Source organism: Dermacentor variabilis, chromosome 9, assembly GCF_050947875.1.
Source record: "Dermacentor variabilis isolate Ectoservices chromosome 9, ASM5094787v1, whole genome shotgun sequence".
Classification (NCBI taxonomy): Eukaryota; Metazoa; Arthropoda; class Arachnida; order Ixodida; family Ixodidae; genus Dermacentor; species Dermacentor variabilis.
This window is the reverse complement of record NC_134576.1, coordinates 43,967,833-43,994,389: the sequence shown is the minus strand read 5'-3', so window position 1 is coordinate 43,994,389 and position 26,557 is coordinate 43,967,833. Positions and strand designations below refer to the sequence as shown.

The following is a 26,557-nucleotide window of genomic DNA, read 5'->3' as shown; positions in this document are numbered from 1 at the left end:
GTTCATTAAAGGCAAAGTTGCCTCATCCAGAGAAAATAAGACGTCTCTGCTCTGCTCAACAAGTTAGGTGAGCCATAGAACCGCAAGGCTCCTGTTTCCTGTCATATGCTAAGAAGGTTGCTACCACATTGAAAGAGCATTAAAAGATAGTATCTTTAATGATGGACGAAATCCACATGCTGACATACTTTGATTTTAAAGCTGGGTCAGTAGTAGGTGCAGCAGTCAATACTGCAAGTCCGGCAAGGACAGCGTATGTCTTAAGGACTCAGAAGTCTGCTTTCAAATAACAAAGATGTGCATATTTTGCCAGTGCCTACAATTGATGCAAAATGCTTGCATGATTTTCTGCGAATGCTAGTCATCAAGCGTGAAGTTACAGGATTTAAAGTAATTGCCATCATCTCTGACAATAATTCCGTCAACAGAGAGACAATGTCGTTGTTTTCAGACCCTCCGAGACTAAAGATCGTTGATCAGCAACGAACAGCCAAATCACGACCTTTGTTTTTTGTCATAGACCCTGTCCACGTGTTGAAATGCGTAAGAAATACCTGGTTAAATCAACGCAATGGAGGAAGGTGCATGTACTTCCCAGATCCAAAAAGAACAGACCCCAAACCCAAAATCTTGGCAGCATCATTTAACATTTTAAGTGAGCTGCATGAGTCCGAAAAGAATGAGCTTTTGAAGATTGCTCCGACATTGTCATTGCAGGCATTGAATCCTTTAAGCTTGTAGAGGGAAAATGTAAAGTTGGCATTTAGAATATTCAATTCAACTGTCGCAGCACTTCATAGTACCAACATTCAGCATGCTGATGGCACGGCTCAGTACATCATGGTGCTAGCTTGGTGGAATTGTGTTAACGTTAAAACTCCCCGAACGGGCCAGCGGCTTTCACACGACCTGCAAGAACATATAACGTCGACATCTTGTCCCCAGTTAGAGTTTCTGGGGAAGATGATGCAGTTGCTCGACTACTGGGAAGGTTTGAAGCTTGACATTTGACAAAAGAAACACACCCTGCTTTATGTCACAGGACTTAAGCGCTCTATGAGATCACTATGTACTGCCTTGAACAACTTGGTACGCAGTATGTTTTGGTAGAATAATTTCAGACAGATTCCCTGGAGGATCACTTTGGTCGGTACCATCAGTTGTCTGGTGTCAACTATCATGTATCAATTAGGCAGATTTATGAGTCCCAGACAAAGCTACGGCTGCAGAAAGTGCTCGAATTACCATACATTGACATGGTGTGCGATGTTCCTGTCATTAGTTCCGACTCACTGCTGAGCCTGTGTGATGTCACAGTTAGCGACAGCGATATTGAGAAGAAAGTGTCAAGGCTGCCAGCTGTGACATATTTGGCCGGTTACTGCGCACATGCCGCTGTAAAGAAAATGTTGTGTAAGTCGTGCAAAGAAAAAACTGGTAATGGATGATGCAGAGATAGACGTTGCTAGAAATGTCCTTATTAGCAGTATGGCCAGAGGTGGGCTGAAGTTTCCACGCGAACGTGTTGTGAATGCTGTCCTTGCCACAGAAATAGTGCTGGACAAGCTTAGGAGTCCACGCTTCGCCAAACAGTTCTTTGCTCTTCCTAAGCAGAAAGAAGTATTAGTGGCTCTTGCATATGGCATCCTCAGTTATAATGATGACCAAGATGTTTCTGTTGATGGGCATGCTCCTAAACAAGTCATGCATTACATTTTGAAGGCAGCAGCAAACACCGTTTTAAACAACTTGGCGAAGCAGCAAACCGCAAGTTAGTAAACGACAAGTTTTCTGCCACAAAGTCAAAGTGAAAACTTGAAACTGTTAAAAGTTGAGGTGTCACTTATGCAGTTTTGCTTCCACAGTATACCCTGTGAAAAAATACCCTTTTCTCTCATGAGTGTCGAATAAAATGCCCTTCCATCCTACCTTCATTCTCAAGAAGGCGTCTGAGGTTCTAATCTCTTTCTGTTCTGTGTCGCGAAAAATTGTGCATGCCTGGATTTCCTCGCTTGAAGCAATAGTGTGTGCCGAAGCAGTAAAGTGTACTCGCAGAAAAGTTACTCAACCAACTTTTTTTTTCCTGACACCGACTTGCATCGCATTGATGTGCACTGTGTTCTTGTACAAAGAAGGGACTGTCAAGCTGTGTATAATAAAGGATCCTGTATTGGCTGTAAGCAGAATTGAGTTTGGTCTTTTTATGAGTGCTGATTTCTTCCACTTTGAACTCTTGACATTTTATTTTCATGTAATGTCAAATTTTGCCACTTTCATGATGTCCCTGACAGGGCTTTCGAAAGTAAATAAAGCATCGAAGTGTTAAATATAATAACATCATGGCGGTAGGTTGAAAAGTGAACAGCTTATAACTGCACCGCATAAGTAGATGCCCAACAGTGATGATAAAATTTTAGATCAGTCGCTTCCAATCAGTCAGAAAACGGTTTCTTACATGTGTAAGCATGCAAAACGCCTCCTTAAGGCACGAGGCAACAAACTGGCGATTTTTCCCGGCCAAGCTTCGTACATAACTGCAGATGCAGCATATTAGTTCCTACTCGTAACAAGAGCAAGCGAATTTCATTTTATTTCACGGCAACGTGCCGCTTCGCGGAGAGAACGAGCGCAGTGAAGCCCACTTTCAGAACGATCTGACCTCATTGACGTCACACCGCCATGTGGGCGCTTTCAGTCTTCTAGGTGGTGTTGGCTGGGCACGTGATCGCACGAAACTGAGACGTACGCACGCCAGCGCGCCAGCTTTGCTTTGCTAGTTCGTCTGCACCACCTGCACGTGCTTCGTGATATTCTCGCCATCATGGTCGTCCTCATTTTTCAGGCGAAAGCCTTTAATGGCTCATGCTCGCAGTCGCGTCCGTCCGTGCGCTGGCATCGTGCCAACGGTGGCCTCTCCGCCGCGCAGCGGCGCAACCACCTCCCCTCCTTAGCAAACCGCGCGCTGGTGGAGGTTGCAGCGCTGCATAGCAACCGTGACGTCACACAGTAGTCGTAAAACGAGCGCGCGCGCGTCGGCGGTGGCAGCTGCATCGTCGCTCCATAGAAAAAGAAATTCAAGAGGGGACAGTTTTCAAAAAACTGGCGACAGAAAACACGTCACGCCTAGTTTCAACTCCTTCCGTCAGTTGACGCGAGCATCAGAAAAAAAGGATGTGAAATAAACTTCCAAACAACGTTATATTTTTTTTTATTCTTGCCCACTAAAAGTGAAAAACTTTTGCGCGTAAATGAGCTTATACTTGGCAACTTATTTTTGTTGCGTTGCCTAGCAACAAGCTAGCGGCACACCTGACGCGCATGCATACATTATGCGCCAGACAAGGCGCAGCAGTGAGCGAGGCCGGCTGCGCATGTGAAGCTCGCGTGCTCGGCGACCCGTCCCTTTTGAATGTAGCCCGTTTTTTGGGCTCTAGGCGTTCTCGTGTGTTGCGTCCGCATTTCGACACGGCACCGCTGCACTACTGGACTACAGCAAGGTGAGGAATTTTGTTTGACAGTCTGCGACGCACTTCAAGCACATTTGGGCTTACTGCACAAAACTGAACCTATATAGTCACGCAGTTATCGAAAAACAGCTTCGCAGTCCAAGCCTAGTTAATATCAGTTAATTACTCGTACTAGGAGATGTTTGCGACGCTTTCTATGAGCCCAAGCATAATTATAACTTATTTCGGTAGTTTTTGGGCACGCTCGCCGCACCTGGCTTTTTGACGAAAAGCCCCTTGGCCGTGTGACGCAGTTTCGCGTGTACTGAATCTTACCGGGACAAGTTTTGGCGCTTTCTCTGACCCCAGACATTATGGTAACTAATTTCACTACTTTTTGAGGTTCTTTTCAAGCCCAGTAGCCGCGCTCGGCGTAGTGGCGCAGTTAGCGAAAAGCAGCTCGGCTGTGTGCCGCAGTTAGTTTCGCGTGTACTGAATCTTACTCGTAGAAGTTCGTGACGCATTCTCTGACCCGAAAAAGTATTGTAATGCATTTGGTAACTTTTTAGCATACATTGAGGCGTGCTCACCGCGCCTGAGGTTGTGAAGCTGTTAGCATAAAAGCAAGCCGGGGATAGTGAGTTAGTTTTGCGTGTACTGAATTTTAGTGGGACAAGTTTGTGACGCATTTATAGCCCTGCAACAACATATACCTTATTTCGGTACTCGCGCTTGTCGAAAACGTGACGAGCGATTGCTGAGAGTGATAACACGGGAGTGTTGCTAGCGCCGGCAGGACGCGTAAAAGATAACACGAAGGAGCTCAAGAACTTGACATTTATGTATTCTGAGCGACTGAAAACAGGCTTTGCACCCACGAATCTGTCTTAAGTGCGACTAGAAGGCATTCTGCGAGCGTGTAACATGGTGTGGCTGAGCCTGTGTTGTAGCCACCACTGTGTACTTGGCGTACCGTCGCGTCGACTGAGGCCAAGTTGTTTTGGAAACGCGCAGTCACCCGTGTATTTGTGCACTTCAAGTGCAGGAAATAATGCTCGGGAAGGGAGGGGTGCTTGAAAATCGGATGTTTCGTTCAGATTTTATTGCATTGTTTGCGAGGAGTCATTGCTGCGAACTCTACGTAAAAGTGAATTTATCTGTAATGCCGCTCATTCACCACTTACGCACGTTGCGCCTTTACACGCAATACTCCTGTTAGGTCAATATACCAAAATGATACATACTTGTAAATTACTTTCTTTCAGCTGATGGAGCTTTGTACGGCAACGACTGCTGCTTACCCGGTGCCCCAACTTTGGATGAATGTAGAAGAAGCCCTGAACGAGTATTTATATAGAGCAAAATAAGCATTTCATCATTTCATAAGACGTCTTGCGTTTTCTTTATGAAATTGCACCTGAAAGATTCACTGGAGTCTTGTAAACGTCGTTCGCTATCATTTTAATAAATTACGACACGATTCCACGCCAAGGCCACACGGGGTTCAGCAGAAGCGAAAAAAATAAAAAAAATAAATGCCGCGCCGAACAGCGGAGCCGGCGCGGTGTGTTCCAACTGGTGTTCAAAACGCGGGCACACAAAACCGAAACCGGAAGGAGTTAATACCATCCGCTTGGTGTGCTACAGTAAATTCGGTCGCTGGGCCCTATGGGAGTGTCCGCTCTTGTTGAAATTTCTTTCTCTATGGTCGCTTCTTCGCCAGATGTCTCGTCGCAGTCGAGTGAGTGCAACTTATAGTTCCAAAGCGGCCCAATGATTCCGCGCCAAGCGGTTCGGGGAAGCGGCAGCGGACGCCGGATTGATTCCCCTAACACGAAACGCCAGAAGAACAAGAAACGAATGCGCATGTGACCACTGAACATGTCACCGTATGCGAAAGCAAGGGAGGCAGAACGGAAACGCCAACAGCGACTGATTAGGGTCTTTTAGCACTGCTACGGAAAGTACAGTATACAGTATGGTATTACCGTTCCGTCTTACCGTACCGCGTCGACCGAAAACGTTTTACCTGTGCAGGTTGCTCGACACGGAACGGTAATATGACGATGATGATCGTGTCTATTGCAAATTAAAAGTGCTGCGTGCCGAGACCAAGATAGTTAGTTTATATATATGTATTTATATATATACATATATGCAAAACGTCTATAAACCTTTGACTAGCAGCATTTAATTTTGCTGTCAAGCCCAAGTCTTGTTTTATAGGTGCGTGCATGCGCCCGTGGTTAGCCGCTTGGCCGTAGGGTCACTGCGACGGCACACTGTACGTTGTTAGGCTTCTGCAGGACCGCGTTGCAAGTCTGCGTTGGTTTGGAGGTTTTTGCCTTTGGGCACTGCATAGGTTAAGTTGACTAAGTGCAAATGTCATATTGCGGCCTGTTTAGCGATGATCTCCTACTGCGCTCTCTGTCATGCAGAGAAATAGACGACATTTGACTCCTGCAACCTGAGCCAGCGCCACGCCGTAATTTATACGACCGCGGTTTGCTGGATGTGGAGGCGATGGACAGCGACGAGTTTTACCACTTGTTTCGCTTTCGAAAGATGGACTTGGCAGACCTTGCATCGGCTCTGCTGATTCCCGAATGGGTCGTCAGTGCCCAGCGCGTCCGGGTTCCAGGCAACGAGGCGCTCTGTATGACACTTCGACGCCTGGCCGACCCCAACCGTTTGTGCGAGCTGGAGCTCTTGTTTAACAGGCACAGCTCTGTGCTGTCAAGCGTCGTGTCTTCAGTTCTAGCTCATGTAGAGCACTACTTCGACCACCTGCTGGCTGACATGACTACGCACAAGAGGCTAAACTTGCTCGTCGTCGAGAAATTCTCCGAGGTGAGTCGGCCTAGTAAAACTCCTTCAGGCACGAATCACGATGGACTGTCGATACATGAGTCACATTTACGCAACCTTATTCGAAGGCACCGGACACTCCATAAACAGACGCGCATTAGGATTAAATTGTGCAATGCCTAATGATTCATCATAATTACAGAATATCTATTGTGCAGTCAGTAAAGTTGCTCTTCTGCATAACATTCAACAGCTCGAAGTACATGCGCATGTTAAGCGTTACGAGAAATGAAAAGTTCCGTTGAGCGCGGCACGTTGGACGCGCCATCCGACACCTCGGCCTCACGGGCACTCGATCGAAATCAAGCCCAGTCTGCATCGAAATTCTCGAGTGAAATTCGCTTTTTTGCGTTACTTGGTGGATGGAGCCAGTCACGATCGAGAAACTTGTAGTGCCTTAGGCAGAATGGTTGCGTGAAGCAATATCTAGCAGATGGAAGTGAAAGGATGCAGGGGGCTCATTACACCCAAAGTTTGATGCACGTTGCTTTGTATTTGTTACCACTGGACATGTTGGGCAAAACAAATGGCGACACCAATGTGCACATCATGCTTGAAGGAAAAAAATTTAAGTTTAATTTCCTTGAGGACCTCGCTAAAATAAGTCAGTTAAGCTGTTTCACCTTGTCTGCTTCCATTTTTAACACATCAGAGAAGATGTACGTCAAAATGTGCTGGTTGCACATTAGAAAAATTGGGGAGGGATGGAAGGGGGGGTTATGTTAGCATTATAAGTGAGGAACTCACTTTGACAGGGTGTGCTCACTTTACCACCCTTAACTTCTATGCAACAGCGTATCTTTTCAACATTCCTCCTGTGCTCAATCTTCAGCTGTTATTCTTTTTCTCAGGCTGTCCATGCAAAGGGTGCCCCACTTGATAATTGCTGGGCCTTCATCGATGCGACGGCAAGTCAGATTTGTCGCCCAACGGTGGACCAGCAAGAGCACTATTCAGGGTACAAAAGGCACCACGTGCAAAAATATCAAGCTTTGATGTGCCCAAATGGCATAGTTTGCCAACTGGATGGGCCTTTCAAGGGGCGACGTCATGATGCGGGTAAGTGCGTGTGATCCAAAAGCTCGAGAAACTGTGTGCATGTAGTGGCACAGGTAATTGATCCTCTGTGTTAATTTACTTGCGGTGTGCTTTCAGACATTGGTACCAGATTTGCCAATCTTTTTATTTACTTTATGGCAAAGTAGCTGCTTTAATTTATGATTACTGAAAGCTCTGAACTAAGTTTATTGGCATTTGAAAAGCTCATTAGTTTTTTTTCTGGCTTGTACACATCACGCTTGCTGTACAACACCACAGAAGTGCATATCTTTGTGGTTTGAAACTTGACCCTTAGGGGTTTGGCCTTGCAGTTGAAATATGTGGCGAGATCATAAAGCAGAGCCACTTTTCAGCCCATTAGTCAAGAATAGTGCATCACTGTTGCATGAGAATTAGTGTGGCAACCACTGGCTTGAGACAACCTAAAATGTCAAGTGGAAATAGAAAAAGGGAAACGGGCATCGGGTTGTGGAAAATTTAATGCAGGAAAACTTCATATCTGCACGTCTGTCGTGCTTTGGCTGTAGCAATAAAGCTATCGTACAGCACGGTGGAGCAATGGGCCACTTTATTTCGGCAGGAATAAAACAGTTGTTGCAGTAACTGTGTGCTGGCAGACCTGCACATTGACCATTCAAATATACATGCATCTTCTGCATATTGACATCTTGACAAGCACAACAGTTCGTTTCTAAACAACAGACCTGGCAAAATGCCACATTAGAACGGCAGTGTGTCTTCCAATCAAATCAAAGAATGTTTATTATTTGCAGAGGTGGTACTTATTGGGTGAAATATACGGAAGGAGGTCCCATAGCTCATAGCCTCAAGGCGACCTGTTTTGAGGTGCATGAAGTGAGTAAGCAACAGTGAATACACAGTAGCAATGACTAGTAAGCACAGCTATTAAACATAATTCATATACAACAAAATAGTAGCAGTAAACATGAGGACCATCAACTCAACCTTCTATTAGAAACAGGATTAGTTTTTTCTTAAATATCATGTAGCATCTGCACAGTTTTAAATCATTAGGCAGGTTATTCCGAAGTATATCAGCTACAAATTGGGCTATGTCTTCCATAGTTGCTACATACTTCTGGTAGCAAAAGTTGTTATTCAAAGCATGTTATTGGAACTGTAAAGGCATACCTTTACATATACATTAATTGGAATGGGGTTGTTTATATTCTTGAATGGCATGATAATTAGGTATATTGAAGCATAAGTCATAGCCATAAGATTTAACCATAAGCATTCACAGAAAGATTTAATGTTCCCGAAAGAGTGCAAGGGCGTTGGCATGGAAAGAACTGAAGGTGATTAAGTGGATTAACCAGATGAACACGTATTACACCAGGATGATACATAGTAAGTAAAATGACTGTGAATGAATGTGCAGTACCATGATAGTAACGTAGGGCGGCTATAGTATTGTCGTGCTAGTATTAGGATTATTAGCCCATAGGTCATTTTTTGTTTGTGCTAAATCAGTATAGAATATTCTAAGATGGAGTCTAAAATAGCCCATAGGAAGCAACATTGCTTAAGAGCACATAATTTATGTTGTTAGAATGTCATTGCTAGAGAGTAGACTGAAGTTCTAAAGGTAAAGTTAAAGATGATAAATGTAGTTTTAGATTTATTAATCTGGAGAGTTGAGATTCCATCATTCCGTCAAGTTGTTGAGGTCAATAAAGTATGTAGTTTCGGAAAGAATTGATGAGTGTATTCCTGCTATTGTCCAGTCATCTGCATAGAGAATAGGCGTGGAGTTAAAGACTGTTGGCGATATCGCTAATGTAGACGACAAAAAAATTCATGCAGAACTTCCTCAGGCAGCTCTTTAAGTATGCGTAAGCATTGTGCCACTTACTTATCTCCATGCATCCTGGTGTCATTATCAGCATTATGGAACTTTGTCTGACCAGTATAAACTCTTATCAACCTTCATTGATTGTTTGCTGCACGTAGGATAGCGAACATGATAAGGCAGGTTTAATTAAGATAGAGTTCATTACAGCACTTGAACCCACGATCATTGGTGTTAAACCACTAGAACCCTCAAACTTTGGTGGGAGTCAAACCCATGGCCTTTGGTGTTAACTTATGGTTAATTTAGCAAAGGTGTTGCAAAACCATCACTACATTTGCTGAGGGGGATATGCAGTGTTTTATTGATGGTTTGGATGCTTGTTTTGAGCTTCTTCTTTATTGAAACATATGATGTTCTGTGTTGTATTGGTGATTTGAATGAATGTACGCACTGTTCGCTTCACTTTGCTGGGTGCTTGTAGCCTCGGCCTTACATAGATATGAGCCGTTGCATATTTTGCTTGCTTAAGGGTATGAACCATTGCTTAAGGGGGAATGAGCCATTCATTGCCTTGTGTGACAAAGTTCTCATTGGCTAAGCATAGAAATGCTTATGCACGTAATAGACGGGGTCAGCTTGTAGAGCCTTTAAGTAAGCCTTTTGTCGTAACTTTGCAGTTAGAGATTACTCCAGGAATACAAACAGGTATACCCCTGTCAGACGGGTAAGTTAAATGCTTATGGGGACGGGACGTTAGGCTACGTGGTGCTAAACGGAAAAACAAAGCGCTGACAGTTAAAAAAACGCGACAGCTTAAGAGCGTGTTTTTTGAAAGTGTAGATAAAATAGAGAAATCTTCTAAAAAGTTACTGTTTTACATTCTGGTATAGATACAACCCAAATTTTAATATTTTATTTGAAATATTGGTTCACCCAGTTTGATTTAATATCGGTCAAAAAGGCTTTGTCGGCGCTCAATATTTCCTGACCAGACAGGTCTCTGTTGAACCCTGGAATCAACATAGGGCTACTTAGTAATGAAATATTTGTTTTAGTATGTGAATGTAAAGTGCATCACTACTGTTTCTGCACGATCTTAAAAAAACATTCTTGAATTTCAGGCATTCTCAAGGAAACCAAGCTCTACGAGAACCTTGAGAAAATCACAATGGGCAGGAATTTTGTCATTTATGACGACCCAGCCTACCCTTTGCTCCCACCCCTATACAAGTCATTTGGAGGCACTACCCTGCAGCCCATGAAGCATTCTTTAACAAGGGCATGAGCAGGGTGCGACAAGCTGTGGAGTGGGGCTTTGCCAAGGTTGCCACAGAGTTTGCTTTTGTGGACGTCCACAAAAATAAAACAATGTCACATCAGCGAGTGGGGCGCATGTACCGTGTAGCAGCCCTTCTTGCCAACTGCCATACATGTCTGTGTCTGACTTTTTTGATGTTTGCCTCCCATCACTTGACGAGTATCTGGTACCACATTCCATATGAAATTTCACCGCTAGAATCCCCTTTAGAATACTTGAGCAAATGTCCTTAGCATTTACTTGTGCAACAGAGTGGCACTGAGAATGTTAACGATGGCATGTTAAAGGGACACTAAAGGCAAATACTAAGGCAGTTCGGACTGTTCAAATACCATTTCAGAAACCTTGCAACAGTTGTTCTGAGCCAAGACAAGACTTAGTTTACGAGAAAATTGCATCTTAAAGGCCCAAATACCTTTTTCAAAATTAAAATCTACCACCACGCAACTGGGGGAGTGGCGACGTTACATACGTCATCACCAGCCTTTGCTGCCGTCGGTTAGTAAAACTGCATCCGGCAGACAGCGGTATTGGGCCAAGGCAGAGAGTGCATTTGACACTGCAGCTGCTTTTCGGTCAAGTGGCGTAGACCATTCGGGAATCGCGCAAAATCACGTGGAAGGTGAATTCTCTACTACTTGCATTTTGTGTGAGTTTCGCAAGCCAGGAAAACCAGCGCAGCACTATGCGATAACGAAACTACTGAAACGAGAAAGCGTGGGCGGGGCCGAGTCGAGCGAAAACAAAACCTTTCGACCGCCTCTGTCATTATCAAGGGCAACTTTAGTTCTTTTTTCTAAAAATGAAATAGAACTGTATAAGTAGCACTAATCTATCGCTTTATCTTGACTTAATACTTGCTTTTAGTGTCCATTTAAGTGCACGCAGACAGCGGATGTTTAGCTATCTTGCATCATATAACCTTCGAAGACCAGTTATGTCGTTGGCTGATTTTACGTTTGAAAGATGTTGCTGTGCCGTCTAATGGTGCTGAATAATTATTGCTCGATTGCTGAACCTTTCCTTCAACAGTTCAATGGCATCTGCGTAGCATTATTCGGACGTGGGCAAACCAGAGATCGCTGCTGCTGCATCAAATCGAGACAGATGGTCTGTTCACATTTTGCCCAGAAGCCTGTCCACCTATTGAGGTCCCCCTTGAACATAGCGAGAAGAGGTTTACTAGCGGCTTATTATGCAAAGGGCACAGCGACCTGGATTGGCGAGGCAGCCCGAAGCACCATCCAAAAAGGCGCTGCAACCAGCAACGTGAGCAGAGCCGAGCTGTGCGCTTTAGCAGGGGAATAGCGAACCAGCTGGGTCCTGTTCCTGCGTACAGCAGCAGTGTCGGTGTTAACCCAGTAGGACCGAGGCTCACCAGCTGTGGCTTGCACTGTCACTTTAGACTTGTAGTCTATCAAACAGACATCTACGTAGAATAGATCCGGCAGGTAATAGACCCCGTGACGTCTGTCAAAGTCTTTTCTTTTAATTTTCCGGTACTGTTCCTCGAACTTCCGAAGGCTCTCTTGATCCGGCAGTTGGGATGTCAGCTTGGTGGAATTAAGAGGAAGCTTGGTTCTTAGTTGACGACCCATCAGTAGTTCCACAGGGCTATACCCATTCTTCAAAAGATTCGACCTGTAAGCTAGATGGGGCAAGTAAGGGTCTTTCGTTTTTGTCGTGGAAGTCTTGATTTTTACCGCAGCCTCAACAAGTTCATTCCTCTGAGGATAGTGAAGGCTAGATGTAATTTGCTTGAAGGCGTACTCCTGAGCGAAGAGTGAAACCTCAGTTGACGAAAACTGCGAGCCGTTGTCGGAAACCACTTCCTCAGAAATACGGTGGCGTGCAAAAAATGACTTGCAGTGGTTGACCACAGCTGCAGACATGAGCTTCTCGAGCCGAGCCAATTCAGGGTATCTTGAATAATCTTGCAATAAGTTGTGCCACTCGTGTGGCTGGAAGAAGCTTTCTGTCCGGACCATGTAGCTGTCAAGGAGAAGCTGAAAGAAAAAGTCTGTCCCTTAAGTGCCTGGAATACTTGCTTCGGAAGGACTGTTTCGTAGGTGCCCGTGTCGATTTGGAAATGTACTGGCTGACCTTGAACCAAGACTTGCCTCTCACGTTACAACATTCGACGTCTTGATTACTCCAAGTTGCGTTTCGTCACATACGAGGCGCCGCAACATGCATACGGAGGCGTAATGACCCTTTTACCGGCAATTTCTGCAGACTTGCGAGCGTGCTGGGCACAGAGTACGAAGGTGACGCTCTTGACCGCACCAACAGCATGGTTTCTGCATGCTGTTTTTGCCGGAGGATGAAGACGGCTTGTTTGCCCCACGTGAATAGCTGCCGCTTTTGTCCTGTTTCGAAGTACCCGAATTGGGGAGTGGACGCAACTTTGTTCACACATGGCACTTCCTGGCGGATCTCGACTCATTGCTGATGGACGCTCTCAATCTGGTGGATGGACTCAAGAGCCTTCTGAACAGTGAGGTCTGCGTCGAGCTGTAGCCTGGTGGATAGCTGCTTATCTTTTATCCGAACTGCGAGGCGGTCGCGCACGAACTCTTCTCGAAGAGCACCAAACTCGCAGTCTTTTGAAAGAGTGTGAAGCGCAATAACGAAATCTTTGGCCGACTGACCGTCTTATTGCAGTCTGGTGTTGAATCTGGCTCGTTGAAAGGTTATTGCGTCGCAGGATGATGTATTTGTCGAACTGCTCCACGACTGCATCGAATTTCTTGAACTTCTCTTCAGAGAGAGCAAAAGTGGCGCGGATTTCCTCGGCTCACTCGCCCATGATGTAGAGTAGCGCGTCTACTTGATGCTTCTCAGACTTTATGCACAACTCTGAAGACGTTCGGCAACATAGAAATCATTGTTTCCACTTCGGCCACTTGTTCGGTGAGGAAAAGTTGAAGGCATCCGGCGGTCGAATTACGAATGACACCATGGCGTTGAACGTTAAGGGTTTGCTTTGCTTGAGTACCGAGATGTGCATATAGGAAGCAGCTCACCGGCGGCGTTTCGTTGCTGGTATCGTTTACATGGAGGAAGACTAGGAGCCGACGTCCACTGGTAGAACCCGTTCTTCTGACGCCATGTTGTAGGCAGGAAGGAAGAGCGAAACGGCCAGACAAGGAGTCACATACGCACATGTTCAATGGTCTCTCAGATATGTATTAGCTCAAGAAGAACAAGAGCACGCGCTGCCAGATCTCCGACCGCGCGCAGTCACGGGGAACTATGTCTCCCCGCTTTCACTAGGTGGCAGCATGTAAAACAGAATGAACTGCTGAAGTGGTGCAGGAGATGAAGAAGGTTGCCACGTTCGGCATGTGTGATGGTATCGGTGATGGCACTCGAGAACACATTCCTGGACGTCTCCTCAAGTGTCGAAATCACAGGTGGTTGGATGGAGTTGACATCGAAAGTGTCTCTGAGGACGTCAACCAAAGACGAAGAGTTGAGGTGTTCCACGAAGCCAAGGCATTCACTAACGAGCAGCATAATAGGTGCACAGAGGAGATTGTAAAAGTATATATTGCGGCAGCGGCCAGCGATCTCAAGCGTTGCGAAGGGTAGTGGTAGAGATTTATGGCTCATGAACACGTTGGACGGCGTGAAGAGGACTCTTGAATCAGTGATGACATCGCAGGATATGGGTACGAGGGCGAAGGAGCCAGGCGGAATATCTATCCTCGCGCATGGCAGGTTTAGAAGGGCAATCACGATCTTCCTACAATGGTGCGTCACACAGAGGTAAAAATTAAACTTCAGTGCGTGCGCAGTCGATTAAGGCTTTATGACGGGACAAGAAGTCCCCTCCGAGGATGACGCCATACGAGCAGGCAGGAATAAACTCGACAATATAAACAACGCCGTGAACAGCTACTGAGAGTGGCAAGGCAGTCGAGGCGGTCCAAAAATATGCCAGCAACCAGCAGCGCGAGCAGAACCAAGCCGTGCGTTGGCGATGTGGCTGTGCAGTGAGTCTTCTTCATAGTTGAGACATACAGCCGTGGCAATCGGGGTCCTACAAATGTGTCTGGAGTCTCATGTCTTGTGGGCCTTACGGCTATGCCTAGGCATCGCAACCACTAGCAGCATAGGAGGCGACAGAGCCAGTTGTGGCAAGCATCAAAACATTGCAATGTTCTGCCATTGCGTAACCACTATCTGCATCATGATATCACGACACTTATATACACTGCAAGCTGTAAGCCACTATGCTGGAAGTGTTGTGCTGCAATAATTTTTCAAAAATGTTCATTATTACAGGATACGAGAAAAATTGAAATACTGCATTGTCATATGCCAGGATGTAAGCCAAACTGCCCCTTAGCTGGAACTTGCATCTGCAGATGATGATCTTTCCAGGCCCTCTCTCCTGCCATAGCCCAAGCAATATATTCCTTCAGTGGTGCAAGCCCTGTGTCCCCTTCTGGCTTTATATGCTTATGCTTACAGTTGCACACTGAGCGCCACAACTGTTAACTCCCACAGCGGCATTGATATGGTTCATTATGCAAAATAGAAGTGAGGCGTGCAGACAGGACACAAGAGTAGAGAAGTGGACAACACGAATGCCGACTATGTGTTGTCCACTGCTCTACTCTTGTGCGCTGTCTGCACGCCTCACTTATATTTTGCATAACGAATCCTTACCAACTAGCTCAGCTTTCTGTCGTTCTAAGCATTGATATGGTTGTACATTCATAAACACAAATAAATTAACTACCGTGTTCAAAGACTTGCAATGTTTATTTGCTGGAATAGGTCATTCAAGATGTGCACCCCCGTCATCTGGTTTTCTGCTGTGTTACTTAGTTTAGGTTGTATAGTGCAGTGTTAATAGTAGGTGTTCTGCAGGCTGCAATGACTGCTTGTATGCTTAAGCCTATAGGTATGCAATCAAAGTTGCACTTTGAGCACAACTACTGTCAGAGTGGTGTTGATGTGGTTATGGTTTGCATTCATAAACACAGTTGAATGAACTACTGTGTTTAAAGACTACCAATGCTTTATTTGCTGGAACAGGTCATTCAAGATGTGCAGCTGCATCATCTCGCTTTTCAGCTGTATTAGTTTAGTTTGTATAGCGTAGCACAGTGTTAAAGGAACCTTGAACCGATGTTGACGATATTGTACAAACATACTGTGTTGTTTAGTAGGTCATCCTGATAATTAATTGATGCATCTAAGTGGTCCACATAAAGTCTGTAACTTATTATAATCTTATTATAAACTTATTATTATTATTATTATCGCAGCACGCCATTTGGCGGAATTTTCAGCTGCCCCTGACCATATAATGCAAGTTTCCCTAATGACTCTAGTAGGGCGAGCTATCCAATTGGCTGCCCAGGGCACGTCATCAATTTTTCCAACTTTATGGTGAACAAAAGCTCATTATAGTTGGAATGTTAGTTAATTTGTTTCTATGAAAAGCAAGTAACCAAAATAGAATGCTCTAGGGCAGTTTCTCACAACACTGAAAAGCACTTCCGGCACAAAGCAAGTGTTGTTTGCTTGTGTTACAACATGCTCTGTGTTGACGAGAGCTCCGTCGTCAGAGTTGATTTTGATTTTTATTTTTGCAAGCATCACGGTTCTCCCTTGTTACATTGTCGCCCCCAAACGTAACGACTGGCGATCTGTCAAGCTGCAAGGCAGCAGAGGAGCGTGGTGACTACAGCACCATCAGGCTGTCGCTTGAGTTTATGCCTCCACCAATCCATTGAAATTCCCAGCTGGCCTGTGGTGAGAGGAATACTGGACACACTCGGCGCTGCAACAGAATGCTTGCAATGCACACTGCTTCAATCGCTCTTGCTTGGGGTCGACTGTCATGCGGCTGCAAGAGAGGCTTCGCACGCGCGCTTCTAGACAACATGGCGTACTGTAATGACGTAGAGCGTGTGAAGGCGGAGCTTAGCCCCGATCACTTGGTGACTCTGTTGAGAAAATGCATGGCTATGGAGAAGGGTAGCTGGTGATCGTTTGTAGCTCTCCTAACGCGACATGCTTCACAGAAATTGTGGTACGAATAATTAACTTCAGCTGTATACTACATGTCTACAAAGTTTGTCCAAACTCTTTCAGGGGCCCTTTAATAGTGAGTGTTGTGCATGCTGCAATGGTTGCTTGTGAGGCGTCAGCAGTTACGTAATAAAAGTTGCACCTTGAGCAGCATTGATGTGGTTGCTATGTTGTGCCTTCATAAACACAGACGAGTGAACTACTTTATTGAAAGACTGTGTATTTGCTGGAAAAAGGTCAAATGTGCATGTTTTGTCCCTTTTCAAACTATCAGTTAAGTCTATCATGCTCTGCTAATGGACAGCCTGCTGGGTAACTGAGGTAGTATAGAGCAACTGTTTTGGAAAGTTTGTCCTTGGTTTGATGTCTGGATCAGAATGAAGTTTGCAAGAAACCAGTATTGGGTTTCTCTTGTACCTTCATGATACAGTCGAGTGGATAATTATTTTCATTGTTACTTCTTTATTTGACTGAATAAATTATTCAACATTTCCAGCTGCACTCGTTGATGCTGCATGTAGGCTTGGCGCTCAGCAGCCATGAGACGCCTCTCCTCTGCGAGGGCCTCTTGCTCAATTTGGCGGAACATTAATTCTTGGCGCCGCTGTTCTGCTTGTGACTCTAGCTCCATTTGACGCTCTTGCATTTCCATTTCCTTGAGCCGCATCTTGTCGCTGTGCTGCTTTATCTGCAGCTCCAGCCTCCTTTCCTCAAGCTGCAGGCGACGGGTGTCAACTTCATACTCCCGCTGCGATCGCGACTCAAGATATGCAACTGTCATATCATTGTGCCGTTGCACACCTGCAAAGACAAAGAAGCAATTATGACGACTCAGCACCCAAATGATTACAATTAAACCGTAGTCGCGGGCCAGCGCCGACTTCCTCGTGCCACATTCGATAGCACGAACGATGTCTTTTTTATCTGAGATTCGGCATGACGCGAGTGCTTGTTTGCACGACGGCACAACGCTCCTCTGGCAAGGCGCTGAAATGATGTTGATGTTTCTTTACGCGCGAATGCACAAGGCGCTTCGAGGCCGTTCTGATCTCTAAGGCTTATCGTTCTGCCAGGCCACTCAATGCAGGCGACGCACCGCCATGTTTGCGTGACGAAAAGTGGAAACACTAGCTGTCACCTGATACATACGCAATAAGCTGGTACGGTTTATGCGAATACAAAACACATTATGTTCAGTGGCTGCTGAGTCGGGGATTTGACTTTACTACTTTTAAAACCATATTACTGTTTAAACTGGTACAGTCTAACGAGGTTTTACTGTAGTCCTCAAAGGCTTATGTGCTTCGTGCTGAACAAATAAGTGTTGTTCATTGTGTTCCACATAAGTCCGAGCACTTTGGGTGCACCGGATGAGGAATACACTGCCTTCTTTGCTAATATCACATCGTGTGGTTATGTTGGAGGATTGCCTATCCAACTGCATTGTTCATTGCCACTCCTCTTCACAAGTTCTTCCTCAAATGAAGGTAATAAAAAAGTCGAAGAAATTGACTCGTCTCTCGGCGGACTACACTGCTTAGAAGACTGGTGTGTGAAACAATGCTGACTTCACTGTCAATCTTGCGTACTGTGCTACCTGAATGTTTAAAGGAAATGTTCTTAATCTGTTGTAGTTACACAGAGGCATCATCTAAAACCGACGCAATTTTGACATAAAAGGTACTCGAAATGCTATTCATTTTCTTTTGTGCGCTTATAGCCAGACTTGAATGGTGCAGGTTAGCTAAGCCCATTAGGGGCCGGTTTCTTTTTTTTCTTGCTATCTTGAAATAAATTTAATATATTAGCTTGCCTTTATACTAATTATTCACATGCAAGAATTTATTACTCTTGGCTTAATAGTTTTTGAAATATAGCCCGTGACCCTATGGTCACACTGGGCCCTTACGCTACAGCAAAATACGCAAAGTTAAAAACATTTATTTCAAGCCATGAAACATCACAAAAAACATACATAGCGAATAGTCGAGCACTTATTTAGTGGGATATGGTTTGAATCATGGAATATACATGCCGACGTCATACTTTGTGAATTGTGTGTGCACCGCACTGTTCCAATTATCTCATGCACACCTCTGCCTCTTGCCATTAGGTATTGTTGTAACAAAGTGGGCCACTTAGTCATACCGTGTACCATTCAGGACATCACCAGTCTTTGGGATTCGGCGTTGACGAGGTCCTCTAGGCTTATTATCCCATCGCATCAGGTAGCTTTGTGCAATTTGCCTGCGGAATTCCACCTGCGTGACGTTGAGCCCTGTGCTACGAATTAGCGCCCAAGCGTTGCTGATAGATACATTACAAAGTCAAGTAAAAATCGGCCACCAACACTTTTTGCCACGGATTGCAATCCTATATGCACCTACATTTGCATCCATCAGGTCCGCACCTCCTATAAAACTTGTACTGAGCAACAGTGTTTGGACGGGCCAGCTTGATTCGCTTCTTAACACGAGAGTACCTGTCTGCAGATGACATTGGCTCTACGCCGTGAATGGTGCTTACGATTGTTACTACAGAATCGTCCATCCAGCGAACAGCAATTATCCCATTGTCGCTCAGCGCAGGATCTTCGTGCCCGCGAGGTTGGCACTTGACGAATTCTGGTCAAGCGATAGGGCACTCTTTGGGAACACGGTTCTGCTTCACTGTGCCCGTGCCTTCGTAGCCCTGTGCCTTGAGATGCCCGAGTAGCTGCATGCTTGTGAATAAATTATCAAAATAGGAAAAAAAGGAAGGTCGTGCGTCTCTGCTGCGAGTTCTTCCACCTTTTGAAGAAGTGGCGCCGCTGCTCTTCCGAAGTCCTTTTCGTATTTTTCAGATGTTCCGCTATCTCTCCTGCTTGCCTTGATACACTTTGAAGTTTGCAAGGTATCTGTTCTTGGCATTTAGGCAGCATACTTTATACCCGAAGCTGATAGGCTTTCCGCGTTTCAGCGCCGGCTCATAGCTGCCACCTGCTTAGATTGTCAATGAGCCCACCTGAGTCTTCATCGACTGAGTCTTCATCCGAATAGGTGCCAGCCTCTGGCGGCTCGATATAAATCACTGACACGACGTCATCTTCCTCTACGCTAATCTTCGCTATTTTTTTCAACATCAGCCTATTCAGACAATAAAATAAAAAATAACCACTGCGAGAACGCGGCAGAAGACGTTCAAGAGATGAGAATGCAGATAAAAAATAAAAAAGTTTGGTAGCCTAAAGGCCCAGCGTGACCATATGGCAACGCGCAAGATAACACGCTCATTCATGGATAAATCAATTATTATTCTTTCACAAATGGTCATCGAAGGTCACATATTCAAAGGGCAATACGGAGGTAAGGATATCTGACTATTGCTTAGACAATTAGTGAAAAAAAAAACACTTACCCCTAGGAGCGATGCATGGCAACGCTACTCGCAGATCAATACTTATTCCCGCTTTTGCGAGGGGCTCCCAGAAAACGACTGACAGCTGCTGCCACTTGGTATCCATAAAGGGAACTCTAATATGTCAAATGGCACGTCAAAGGCGATTTTGGCGCCGCTTTGTTAATCTGAATTAATTGAAATCCACTGTGAAGGCTAACGTGACCATATGGTGACGCTGGTCTTTAATGGGTTAGAACTTATACTCGATGATAAACCAGAATCATGTCAGCCAGGCGTTACAAGAAATCTGTTGTAGAAATGAAGAGGCAAGAGAAGCACGAGACATCCTGCAATTGTATTCCGTCAAACACGTAGTAGCACAGCACCTACAGTGTAATAAGAATGAACTGGATATTATAATTAAGCTCTCAAAAATTCAGATTTATGTAAGAGCTGTCAAACAAACATGTCCATCTTTGGGAATATGAAATAGTCAGCTTATGAAATTGATTTTTCCCACATTTAATGGTATATGTAGTCCTGGCTGCTAAGTTAATGTCAGTACGCAATGATTGTAACACCAGCTGAGGTGTGATAAAGAGAGGTAGATATCGCCTGAGGGAGACAAAGACAAGTGCAGAAGGGAAGACATGTTGGCTATATCAGGCGTCAATGAATGTGGGAAAGGTATGGTCAAGTGCCAACACATGACTGGGTTTCAGTGCAACTCTCCCGACTGTCATCGGACACTTAAATCTGCGAGATTCCCTTGTCCATTCCTTAGCAGTGCCTTGAGTGAGGTAGCCATGCCAGCTGAGCAAGCACACTGAGCTCGAGTAACAAACCCTTTCCAAAAAAAAACTTTGCATTAATCCTTGTATGTGCCAGCGGTGTATGCTATTTGCAGCTTGTTCTCTTTACATTAGAATATATGTTCGTGTGCCATTTATGTCACCGTTTATTCCTTGTGGCATAAGAAGCGGCTCTGACTCTCACGAGCTAGCTTCCCAAGCCGTTTAATAACACAAGCTACTGTGTCATGGTAACATGTTTGGTCTAACCTCTTATTGGGGTCCGTCTGTTGTATTGTGGGGCTGGGTAGTCCCTACGGACACGATCCAAATAGGAGGGGGATCTTGTACTCCGGCTGGTTGGGTCCAGCTGATTTTCCATTACTGGCAGCTCTTGAGGGAAAAAATAGTGCCACTTGTTAGTTACGATGGCAGTGCATTACTTAAAGATTACACTGTACTGACGATTCAATATGTATGCTGGGCAAGGTAAGATAAGTTCGGCCAGGCATGTCCGGCGACCATTTGTATTTTGAATGAAAATGCTATATTTGGCTGCAAAGTGGCAAGACAATACTCAATCTTGGTTTTGCGCCAAAAAGATATGGAAGCTCCCTGTCCGGCAGAAGCGCCTCCTGCAAATTTCACTTAGCTGGCAATGAAGTTTTTGTGGCTATGGCTCTAAAAATATGAGTCAGTACCATTGATTCTTGCTAATTATTGCAGTGTACGACTGCTGTGATGGGGGGAAAAATCACGAACATGGAACATTGCAAAACATTGGTCAGTCAATTATTTGACTGACACACAGGGTCCGCATGTGCTCGTGGTTACAGGTTACGTTCTTTTGCGAGACAAGATTACTCCAGGATAGTTACTCTTGACAAAACCACATTTTAGGGTGAATACACTTGGCACATGTAAAGGAATTTCAAAAGCCTGTGGGTTAACTAATTGCATTTCTAGAACATCTCTGGTCTCTTGTTTCTGGTGTGGCAATAAGGCCAGGAACCGCTCCACAAAGCTGACTGTGCGGGTGCTCTTGGGCTAGGTTGCCACACAAGAAGCATGCTTTAGGACAAACAGGAGCATTTCTGGGATATCTGTCTCGGCTATACAATCATATGGAATAGTCAAAATTCAATGGCAATTCAAATAGTCAACGGCAGGTACGCATTGTTCTCGCATCCTCTCCACTGTATTTCAAATGAACTGAATACAGGGCATGCTCTTAAGACTTCATATGAAGAGCAAAAGCTCCAAGCCATGTGACAATGCCCCACCCCTCTGTTGCTACACCCATGCAGATTTCGCTATTCCTGAACATCATTCTTGTAGACCTGACATGCTGTATATTTGTATTGAACGGTTAGTGCGAAAAGGTAGTGGCATGTTATCCTTTAACCCCTTACTTGCCAATGACGAGATAACTTACCACCACAAAGAGCATATTCTGAAGCTGATGCAGAGTTAACTTGTGAACTATTGCAATTTAGGCAAAAAAGGCTAGTAAAACATTTAGCAGAACTTTCAGAAAGAGCACAATATATGCAGGTCCTTAAAAATATTACATGCTTCTACAAATATTTCTTGAAATTTGTCACGGCATTAGGGGTTAAGGGATATGTAGGTCCTCACCACCCCATTTTTTTCTGTTAGACGAATAAACTTGCAGGAAGTATTCAATCTTGTGTGCTGATTACAAATGTGCAATTATATTTTTTTTTCTAAACTAATATACACAAAGTGCAAATTTGAGATGTGACAAAAATGCGGCTTTAACAGACAGACCCAAGGTTAGGTAGGAATATTCCTGCATGTTCAATAGGTCCTACGTTGATTTTTAATGTCTGTATCTATTTTAGCCAAAGGTATAAACTTGTATAGCACAATTTTGCAAATGTGCCTTTTTGTAGATTTCTACAAAATTTTTAAATGTTGCACTGTGCTGAGGCACTGTATTTTGTTAGCATGCACTTTATGACTTTATTTATTGTGGTCCTTATGGGCAAAACTGAACATTTCGTAGGATAGATTGTTGTAGTCCTCAAGAACACTCTTTTGGGCTAGTTTTTAGCCAGCAGTAGGCACCATGATATGTAGATTAGTAATCATATAGTTTTATTTTCTGTCTCCAAGATCGATATCCTTAAGACTGATAGCAGTAGCATTTTTTGAAGTTGCTAAACAAAATATCTGCTCACAGATATATAGACAATTCCAAAGATAGGTGCCGCCCTCAAGGCATTGTTACCTATATTATGTTTTCGTCCAAGTTTCTACAAAACGGCAGGCGAAGGGCTGTGCTCCATGCACATATTTGTATTTGAGTAGCCTCTGAATAGCACCACAACATATTATGCAGGAACTTAGTAGTAAGCATATGTGACATAGATCTAAGAACCACGCATGGACTTGGATCCTGCTGTCGTGCGTGGAGACCCAGTAAGTTATCCTCAGTGGTCCGGGTTCTGTGTAATTTCATGCAAGCAGTAATTGCGGCACTCGAACTTCGACAAGTTAAAGAATTTTTTATGCATCTGTTGTTTTAAAACCTAATTTCATGGACATATTTGATTTATACCTACACTGTTGGAAACTACATTTGTTTATATGGTAACAAAATTTTGTTGCAGTTTGCCGTGAAATAACCCTGTGACAAAAGGTTTATTCAGAACATTGTTCACTCAACTCTGAGTGGTGGCCGTGTGGTTGTGCATCGTCGAGCATTCCCTCCATTGTCTGTCGTGACTGCCCGGTCATGAAGAATGAAAGATTACCATCGTGAGTGCACAATTGATATCATTTGCATGTAGTTCTGTTATACGTTAAGCTACCATTCTCCCACAAAAATAGCCAAGGGAATGCCAAATGTCTTGTAATCTCTCTTTGTAAAGAGGTTGCTGCTGCTCCTTGTTAAGAAGTATCAGCTTGTATGAATTAAAATGGGAAACAATGTTCTGCTTCTGATCATTACAAGTTGTGTGCCAACTTAAGCTGGTAGCTCACTTTATTGCAATAACACGTAAAATGCACTGCCGAGTCACTTTGAGTCCTACACCTATGATGCTGTACCTTGCAAAAAACAGAAACTAAAGCACCTGCAAACCCCCTGTTCTTCTCACAGATTCCATAACAAAGGCCTATACTTTGGAAGTCTTGGTGCTCTGAGGTAGCATGCAAGGGTTTATTGTCAGGTTGTCTGTTCCTAAGCTGGCTCTTGCAATAACTACTGCATTCAAAATGTAGTGGCGATACGTTGAATGCAAACTATAATTTTTTAATGACAGAATTTTACTGAAACGCTTTACTAAGACTTAAAAAAAACAAAAAGTGTTATGTCATCAGACAAGTGAGCGGAGAGAATTTTGCGTGCATGTAGGAAAATGAACATTGTGTGTCCAATTTGCTTATGAGAGCCAAATCAGTCTTGTCAAGTGACGTGCTGAACACCAAGTGCATGGCTGCCAGGGAAGTGTACCCGAGAGGCACAAGTATCATCATCAGCCTGGTTACGCCCACTGCAGGGCAAAGGTTTTTCCCACACTTCTCCAACTACCCTGGTCATGTACTAATTGTGGCCATGTTGTTCCTGCAAACTTCTTAATCTCACCCACCCACCTAACTTTCTGCTGCACCCTACTACGCTTCCCTACCCTTGGAATCGAGTCCGTAACCCTTAATGACCATTGGTTATCTTCCCTCCTCATTACATGCCCAGCCCATGCCCATTTCTTTTTCTTGATTTCAACTAAGATGTCATTACCTAACGTCTGTTCCCTCACCCAATCTGCTCTTTTTTTATCCCTTAACATTACACCCATCATTCTTTCCATAGCTCGTTGCGTCGTCCTCAATTTAAGTAGAACCGTTCTCGTAAGCCTCCAGGTTTCTGGCCCGTGCGTGAGTACTGGTAAGACACAGCTGTTATACACTTTTCTTTCGAGGGATAATGGCAACCTGCTGTTCGTGATCTGAGAATGCCTGCCAAATGGAGCCCAGCCCATACTTATTTTTCTTATTATTTCAGTCTCATGATCTGGATACGCGGTCACTACCTCCCCTAAGTGTAGCTGTATTCCCTTACCATTTTCAGTGCCTAGCTACCTATCGTAAACTGCTGTTTTCTTCCGAGATTGTTAATCATGACTTTAGTTTTCTGCAGATTAATTTTTAGACCCACCCTTCTGCTCTGCCTCTCCAGGTCAGTGAGTATACAAGGCAATATCATCAGTGAATCGCAAGTTGCTAAGGTGTTCTCCATTAACTCTTATCCCCAATTCTTCCCAATCCAGGTCTCCGAATACCTCCTGTAAACGCGCTGTGAATAGCATTTGAGACATCGTATCTCCCTGCCTGACGCCTTTCTTTATTGAGATTTTGTTGCTTTCATTATGGAGGAGTACGGTGGCTGTGGAGCCATTATAGATATCTTTCAGTATTTTTACATACGGCTCGTCTACACAATGATTCCTCAATGCCTCCATCACTGCTGAGGTTTCGACTGAATCAAACGCTTGCTCGTAATCAATGAAAGCTATATATAAGGTTTGGTTATATTCCGCACATTTCTCTATCACCTGATTGATAATGTGAATATGGTCTATTATTGAGTAGACTTAACGGAATCCTCCTTGGTCCTTCGGTTGACAAAAGTCTAAGGTGTTCCTGATTCTATTTGCGATTACCTTAGTAAATACTGTGTAGGCTACGGACAGTAAGCTGATTGGTCTATAATTTTTCAAGTCTTTGGCGACCCCTTTCTTATGGATTAGAATTATGTTAGCGTTCTTCCAAAGTTACGGTACACTCGAGGTCATGAGGCATTGCGTATACAGGGTGGCCAGTTTTTCTAGAAAACTCCATCCACCATCCTTCAACAAATCGGCTGTTAACTGATCCTCCCCAGCTGCCTTCCTCTTTTGAATAGCTCCCAAGAGTTTCTTTACCTCTTCCGGCATTACTTGTGGGATTTCAAATTCTTGTAGACTATTTTCTCTTCCATTATCGTCGTGGGTCCCACTGGTACTGTGTAAATCTCTACAGAGCTCCTCAGCCACTTGAACTACCTCATCCATATTAGTAATGATATTGTCGGCTTTGTCTCTTAACGCATACATCTAATTCTTGCTATTCCTAGTTCCTTCACTGCTTTTAGGCTTCCTCCTTTCCTGAGAGCATGTTCAATTCTATCCATATTATACTGCCTTATGTCAGCTGTCTTATGCTTGTTGATTAACTTGGAAAGTTCTGCCAGTTCTATTCTAGCTGTAGGGTTAGAGGGCTTTCATACATTGGCGTTTCTTGATCAGATGTTGCGTCTCCTGCGATAGTTTACTGGTATCCTGTCTAACGGAGTTACCATCGACTTCTATTGCACACTCCTTAATGATGCCCATAAGATTGTCGTTCATTGCTTCAACACTAAGGCCCGCTTCCTGAGTTAAAGCCGAATACCTGTTCTGTAGCTTGATACGGAATTCCTCTATTTTCCCTCTTACCGCTAACTCATTGATCAGCTTCTTATGTACCAGTTTCTTCTGTTCCCTGCTCAAGTCTAGGCTAATTCGAGTTCTTACCATCCTATGGTCTTTGCAGCTCACCTTGCCGAGCACGCACACATCTTGTATGAAGCCAGGGTTAGCGCAGAGTATAAAGTCTATTTCATTTCTAGCCTCGCCATTCGGGCTCATCAACGTTCACTTCCGGCTATCCCATTTGCGGAAGAAGGTATTCATTATCCGCATAATATTCTGTTCTGCAAACTCTACTAATAACTCTCCCCTGCTATTCCTAGAGCATATGCTTTATTCCCCCACTGACTTTTCTC

General features: G+C 44.3%; 1 pseudogene; it reads left to right on the top strand.

The window, feature by feature from the left end:
* Positions 1–5,889: 5,889 nt before the first annotated feature.
* On the top strand, positions 5,890–10,691 carry LOC142557996 (uncharacterized; annotated as a pseudogene).
* The last annotated feature ends 15,866 nt before the right edge of the window (positions 10,692–26,557 follow it).